This window comes from Salmo salar, chromosome 11 (assembly GCF_965601325.2).
Source record: "Salmo salar chromosome 11, fSalSal1, whole genome shotgun sequence".
In the NCBI taxonomy this organism is placed as follows: domain Eukaryota; kingdom Metazoa; phylum Chordata; class Actinopteri; order Salmoniformes; family Salmonidae; genus Salmo; species Salmo salar.
The window spans coordinates 52,824,947-52,832,500 of NC_138301.1; the positions used below are offsets into that span (position 1 = coordinate 52,824,947).

At 49.2% G+C, this 7,554-nt stretch overlaps 1 protein-coding gene across 1 annotated transcript in view; it reads left to right on the plus strand.

Annotated features, from left to right (window-relative positions):
- Positions 1-287: 287 nt before the first annotated feature.
- Positions 288-7,554, plus strand: part of LOC106590762 (beta-1,3-galactosyltransferase 1) — a 16,641-nt gene continuing 9,374 nt past the window's right edge. The window contains exon 1 of the mRNA XM_045711714.2: positions 288-576. The gene's annotated coding sequence lies outside the window, so the exon portion shown is untranslated. The remainder of the gene's footprint in view (positions 577-7,554) is intronic.

Consider the following 7,554-nt stretch of genomic DNA (forward strand, 5'->3'; position numbering starts at 1 on the left):
GCACCTGTAAATAGCCCATCTATAAAAAGCCCAAACAACTACCACTTTCCCTACTGTATTTATTTATTTATTTTGCTCCTTTGCACCCCAGTATGTCTACTTTGCACACTCATCTACTGTCAAGTCTACCATTCCATTGTTTTAATTGCTATATTGTATTTACTTCGCCACCATGGCCTATTTATTGCCTTTACCTCTCTTATCTCACCTCATTTGCTCATATTGTATATAGACTTATTTTTCTACTGTATTATTGACTGTATGTTTGTTTTACTCCATGTGTAACTCTGTGTTGTTTTATGTGTCGAACTGCTTTGCTTTATCTTGGCCAGGTCGCAGTTGTAAATGAGAACTTGTTCTCAACTTGCCTACCTGGTTAAATAAAGCTGGAATAAAAAAAATAAAAAAAATAAGGAAGTGACAGTCACTATAAGGAAGTGTCTGTGAGTTTGTACTCAGGGTCTTGGTAAGTGTGATCTCAGTTGGTCTGTATCTCAGTCTGAAGTCTGTCTGTGGTTACAGATGCTAATGGGAGATAACCGCTGGCTGGGAGGTTGACTGAGGATACAAACAGAGGTAAGGATCGTTTGAGAACGATAATAAATGGATCTGAATTCACTCTTGAAACATTTAGAGAAAAATGGTATGTCAAACAGCAACTATTCCCTTTGTGATTGTGATATACACTCCCCTACATATTTATTTGGACAGTAAAGCCAAAACATTTAATTTGGCTCTATACTCCAGCATTTTGGGATTTGAGATCAATTGTTCTATATGAGGTGAGAGAACTGAATGGCATCTTTTATTTGACGGTATTTTCATATATACAGTGGGGGAAAAAGGTATTTGATCCCCTGCTGATTTTGTACGTTTGCCCACTTACAAAGAAAAGATCAGTCTATAATTTTAATGGTAGGTTTATTTGAACAGTGAGAGACAAAATAACAACCAAAAAATCCAGAAAAACGCATGTCAAAAATGTTAGAAAATGATTTACATTTTAATGAGGGAAATAAGTATTTGACCCCTCTGCAAAACATGACTTAGTACTTGGTGGCAAAACCCTTGTTGGCAATCACAGAGGTCAGACGTTTCTTGTAGTTGGCCACCAGGTTTGCACACATCTCAGGAGGTATTTTGTCCCACTCCTCTTTGCAGATCTTCTCCAAGTCATTAAGGTTTCAAGGCTGACGTTTGGCAACTCGAACGTTCAGCTCCCTCCACAGATTTTCTATGGGATTAAGGTCTGGAGACTGGCTAGGTGTAAGGGCTGTCGTGAGAGAGAGACCAAGGTGCAGCGGAGTTAGTGTTCATCATAAAAGGTTTTAATGATCAACGAACACTATACAAAAGATACCAAAAAACGACTAGCAACAGTTCTGTAAGGAACACACTAAACAGAAAACAATTACCCACAAAACCCAAAGGAAAAACATGCTCCTTATGTGTGACTCCCAATCAACAACAACAAGCTTCAGCTGTGCCTGATTGGGAGCCACACACGGCCCAAAACAAAGAAATACAAAAACATAGAAAAAGGAACATAGAACCAAAATAAAGAACAAAAACCCCTCTCTATGGCCAGGGCGTTACAGTACCCCCCCCCCCCCCCCAAGGTGCGGACTCCGGCCGCAAAACCTGACACTGAAGGGGAGGGTCCGGGTGGGCCTTCTTACGGTGGCGGCTCAGGTGCAGGACGTGGCCTCTGCTCCACCCTTGGCGTCGCCCTCTTAGGTGGCGCACCTGGCCACGCCGAAGGTCTGGAGGGCGACCCTGACTGCGCCCGGCTGGAGGGCGGCCCTGGTTGCGCCCGGCTGGCGGGCGGCGATGGCTGCGCCCGGCTGGCGGGCGGCGATGGTTGCGCCCGGCTGGCGGTGATGGCTGCGCCCGGCTGGTGGGCGGCGATGGCTGCGCCCGGCTGGCGGGCGTCGATGGCTGCGCCCGGCTGGCGGGTGACCCTGGTGGCTCCGGCGGCACTGACCCAGGATTCACCAGGCTGGGGAGATATGAAGGAGGCCTGGCCCTGGGCGCAGGCACAGGACTCACCAGTCTGGCGGGCGGCTCTGGCGGCTCCGGCGGCTCCGGGCTGGCGGGCGGCTCTGGTGGCTCTGGAGGCTCTGGCCCAGGATTCACCAGGCTGGGGAGACATGAAGGAGGCCTGGCCCTGGGCACAGGCACAGGACTCACCAGGCTGGGGAGACATGAAAAAGGCCTGGCCCTAGGCGTAGGCACAGGACTCACCGGGCTGGCGGGCGGCTCTGACTGCTCTGGACAGGCGGGCGTCTCTGGCGGCTCCGGACAGGCGGGCGGCTCCGGACAGGCGGGCGGCTCTGGCGGCTCCTGACTGGCGGGCGGCTCTGACGGCTCCTGACTGGCGGGCGGCTCTGGCGGCTCCGGACTGGCGGGCGGCTCTGGCGGCTCCAGACTGGCGGGCAGCTCTGGCGGCTCCGGACTGGCGGGCAGCTCTGGCGGCTCCGGACTGGCGAGACCCACTGGAGGCCTAGTCCTGGGAGGTGGCACAGGACGGACCAGGATGGGGAGACCCACTGGTGGCCTGGTCCTAGGAGGAGGTACAGGACAGACCAGGATGGGGAGACCCACTGGTGGCCTGGACCTAGGAGGAGGCACAGGACGGACCAGGAAGGTGAGACCCACTGGTGGCCTGGACCTAGGAGGAGGCACAGGACGGACCAGGATGGGGAGACCCACTGGAGGCCTGGACCGAGGAGGAGGCACAGGATAAACCGGGCTGTGGGGGAGCACTGGAGTTCTGGTATGTACGCTCGACATGATTTCTCCAGGCAGAATGCCCACTTTAGCCTGGCACGGGCGGAGAGCAGGCATTGGGCGAACTGGACCATCCCAGCGCTCTGGAGACACAGTACGCAACGCCGGCGCAGGATAACCTGGACCGAGGAGGCGCACTGGAGACCAGACGCGCTGAGCTGGCACCATCCTCCCTGGCTCGATGCCTGCACTCGCATGGCACTTGCGGGGGGCTGGTATGTTACGCACCGGGCTATGCACGCGCACTGGGGACACCGTGCGCTCCACAGCATAACACGGTGTCTTACCAGTACCACGCTGCTTCCGGTAAGCACGGGGAGTAGGCTCAGGTCTACCGCCTGACTCCGCCAATCTCCCGGTGTGCCCCCCAAAATTTTTGGGGGGGCTTACTCTCGTGTCTGCTGCGCTCCCTTGCCTCGTACCAGCGCCTCTCAACTCTCGCCGCCTCGATCTCCCACTGCGGGCGGCGATAATCCCCAGCTTGAGCCCATGGTCCTTTCCCGTCCAGGATTTCCTCCCAAGTCCACACATCCTGAACGCTCCTCTCCTGGCGCTTCTCCTTCCTCCGCTGCTTGGTCCGTTGTTGGTGGGTAATTCTGTAACGGCTGTCTTCGTCGTCAGATGAAACAGAGAAGTCATCGTCGGAAAAGGTGGACCAATACGCAGCAGAGGATGTGTTCATAGTCAATATTTAATTAATAGAAACACTTCAAACAAAACACGAAAATGAACGACAGCCAAACAGTTCTGCTAGGTACAAAACTAAACAGAAAACAATTACCCACAAAACCCAAAGGAAAAACATGCTCCTTATGTGTGACTCCCAATCAGCAACAACGAGCTTCAGCTGTGCCTGATTGGGAGCCACACACGGCCCAAAACAAAGAAATACAAAAACATAGAAAAAGGAACATAGAACGCCCACCCAATGTAACACCCTGGCCTAACCAAAATAAAGAACAAAAACCCCTCTCTATGGCCAGGGCGTTACACGTGGCCACTCCAGGACCTTAATGTGCTTCTTCTTGAGCCACTCCTTTGTTGTCTTGGCCGTGTGTTTTGGGTCATTGTCATGCTGGAATACCCATCCACGACCCATTTTCAATGCCCTGGCTGAGGGAAGGAGGTTCTCACCCAAGATTTGACGGTACATGGCTCCGTCCATCGTCCCTTTGATGCGGTGAAGTTGTCCTGTCCCCTTAGCAGAAAAACACCCCCAAAGCATAATGTTTCCACCTCCATGTTTGACGGTGGAGATGGTGTTCTTGGGGCAGATAGGCAGCATTCCTCCTCCTCCAAACGCGGCGAGTTGAGTCGATGTCAAAGAGCTCCATTTTGGTCTCATCTGACCACAACACTTTCACCAGTTGTCCTCTGAGTCATTCAGATGTTCATTGGCAAATTTCAGACGGGCATGTATATGTATTCTTGAGCAGGTGGACCTTGTGGGCGCTGCAGGATTTCAGTCCTTCACGGCGTAATGTGTTACCAATTGTTTTCTTGGTGACTATGGTCCCAGCTGCCTTGAGATCATTGACAAGATCCTCCCGTGTAGTTCTGGGCTGATTCCTCACCGTTCTCATGATCATTGCAACTCCACGAGGTGAGATCTTGCATGGAGCCCCAGGCCGAGGGAGATTGACAGTTCTTTTGTGTTTCTTCCATTTGCGAATAATCGCACCAAATGTTGTCACCTTCTCACCAAGCTGCTTGGCGATGGTCTTGTAGCCCATTCCAGCCTTGTGTAGGTCTACAATCTTGTCCCTGACATCCTTGGAGAGCTCTTTGGTCTTGGCCATGGTGGAGAGTTTGGAATCTGATTGATTGATTGCTTCTGTGGACAGGTGTCTTTTTTACAGGTAACAAGCTGCGGTTAGGAGCACTCCCTTTAAGAGTGTGCTCCTAATCTCAGCTCGCTACCTATATAAAAGACACCTGGGAGCCAGAAATCTTTCTGATTGAGAGGGGGTCAAATACTTATTTCCTTCATTAAAATGCAAATCAATTTACAAGATTTTTTTGTTGTTATTCTGTCTCTCACTGTTCAAATAAACTTACCATTAAAATGATAGACTGATCCTTTCTTTGTCAGTGGGCAAACGAACAAAATCAGCAGGGGATCAAATACTTTTCCCCCCCACTGTAGCTGTTTTACTGTTCAGAAATGAAACCACTTTATCTATCTAGTCTATAAAGTTACAGAGGAACAAAGATCATACTGCCACGACATGCTAACCTCCCCTGTTATTGGTAATGGTGAGAGGTTAGACTATACCCCCAAGACATGTTAACCTCCCCTGTTATTGGTAATGGTGAGAGGTTAGAGACCATACCCCCAAGACATGTTAAACTCCCCTGTTATTGGTAATGGTGAGAGGTTAGAGACCATACCCCCAAGACATGTTAACCTCCCCTGTTATTGGTAATGGTGAGAGGTTAGAGATCATACCCCCAAGACATGCTAACCTCCCCTGTTATTGGTAATGGTGAGAGATTAGACCATACCCCCAAGACATGTTAACCTCCCCTGTTATTGGTAATGGTGAGAGGTTAGACCATACCCCCAAGACATGTTAACCTCCCCTGTTATTGGTAATGGTGAGAGGTTAGAGACCATAACCCCAAGACATGCTAACCTCCCCTGTTAATGGTAATGGTGAGAGATTAGACCATACCCCCAAGACATGTTAACCTCCCCTGTTATTGGTAATGGTGAGAGGTTAGAGACCATACCCCCAAGACATGTTAACCTCCCCTGTTATTGGTAATGGTGAGAGGTTAGACTATACCCCCAAGACATGCTTACCTCCCCTGTTATTGGTAATGGTGAGAGGTTAGACCATACCCCCAAGACATGCTAACCTCCCCTGTTATTGGTAATGGTGAGAGGTTAGACCATACCCCCAAGACATGTTAACCTCCCCTGTTATTGGTAATGGTGAGAGGTTAGACCATACCCCCAAGACATGTTAACCTCCCCTGTTATTGGTAATGGTGAGAGGTTAGAGACCATACCCCCAAGACATGTTAACCTCCCCTGTTATTGGTAATGGTGAGAGGTTAGACCATACCCCCAAGACATGTTAACCTCCCCTGTTATTGGTAATGGTGAGATGTTAGAGACCATAACCCAAAGACATGCTAACCTCCCCTGTTATTGGTAATGGTGAGAGGTTAGACCATACCCCCAAGACATGTTAACCTCCCCTGTTATTGGTAATGGTGAGAGGTTAGACCATACCCCCAAGACATGCTAACCTCCCCTGTTATTGGTAATGGTGAGAGGTTAGACCATACCCCCAAGACATGTTAACCTCCCCTGTTATTGGTAATGGTGAGAGATAGAGACCATACCCCCAAGACATGCTAACCTCCCCTGTTATTGGTAATGGTGAGAGGTTAGACCATACCCCCAAGACATATTAACCTCCCCTGTTATTGGTAATGGTGAGAGGTTAGATCATACCCCCAAGACATGCTAACCTCCCCTGTTATTGGTAATGGTGAGAGGTTAGAGACCATACCCCCAAGACATGTTAACCTCCCCTGTTATTGGTAATGGTGAGAGGTTAGAGACCATACCCTCAAGACATGCTAACCTCTCCTGTTATTGGTAATGGTGAGAGGTTAGAGATCATACCCCCAAGACATGCTAACCTCCCCTGTTATTGGTAATGGTGAAAGGTTAGACCATACCCCCAAGACATGCTAACCTCCCCTGTTATTGGTAATGGTGAGAGGTTAGACCATAACCCCAAGACATGTTAACCTCCCCTGTTATTGGTAATGGTGAGAGGTTAGACCATACCCCCAAGACATGTTAACCTCCCCTGTTATTGGTAATGGTGAGAGGTTAGAGACCATACCCCCAAGACATGCTAACCTCCCCTGTTATTGGTAATGGTGAGAGGTTAGACCATACCCCCAAGACATGCTAACCTCCCCTGTTATTGGTAATGGTGAGAGGTTAGACCATACCCCCAAGACATGTTAACCTCCCCTGTTATTGGTAATGGTGAGAGGTTAGAGACCATACCCCCAAGACATGCTAACCTCCCCTGTTATTGGTAAATGTGAGAGGTTAGAGATCATACCCCCAAGACATGTTAACCTCCCCTGTTATTGGTAATGGTGAGAGGTTAGATCATACCCCCAAGACATGCTAACCTCCCCTGTTATTGGTAATGGTGATAGGTTAGACCATACCCCCAAGACATGTTAACCTCCCCTGTTATTGGTAATGGTGAGAGGTTAGATCATACCCCCAAGACATGTTAACCTCCCCTGTTATTGGTAATTGTGAGAGGTTAGATCATACCCCCAGGTCATGCTAACCTCCCCTGATATTGGTAATGGTGAGAGGTTAAACCAGAGAGAGAGAGAGAGAGAGAGAGAGAAAGAGGTTATTTCCCTGACATCTGGAATCAAGGACTCATAACCCCAATCTTTAAGAACAGAGACAAATTTGACCCCAACAATTACAGAGGCATTTGTGTGAATAGTAACCTGGGGAAGGGTTTCTGTAGTATTATAAATGTAAGAGTTCTAAACTTCCTTAATAAGCACAATGTCTTGACTAAAAGCCTAATTGGATTTATACCAAAACATCGCACGACTGATCATATTTACACCCTACACACCCTGATAGATAAACATGACAACCAAAATATATGCTTGCTTTATTGACTTCCAAAAAGCATTTGATTCTATTTGGCATACAGGTGTCACGTTCGTGTGGATAGATGGACCAAGGCGCAGCATGAT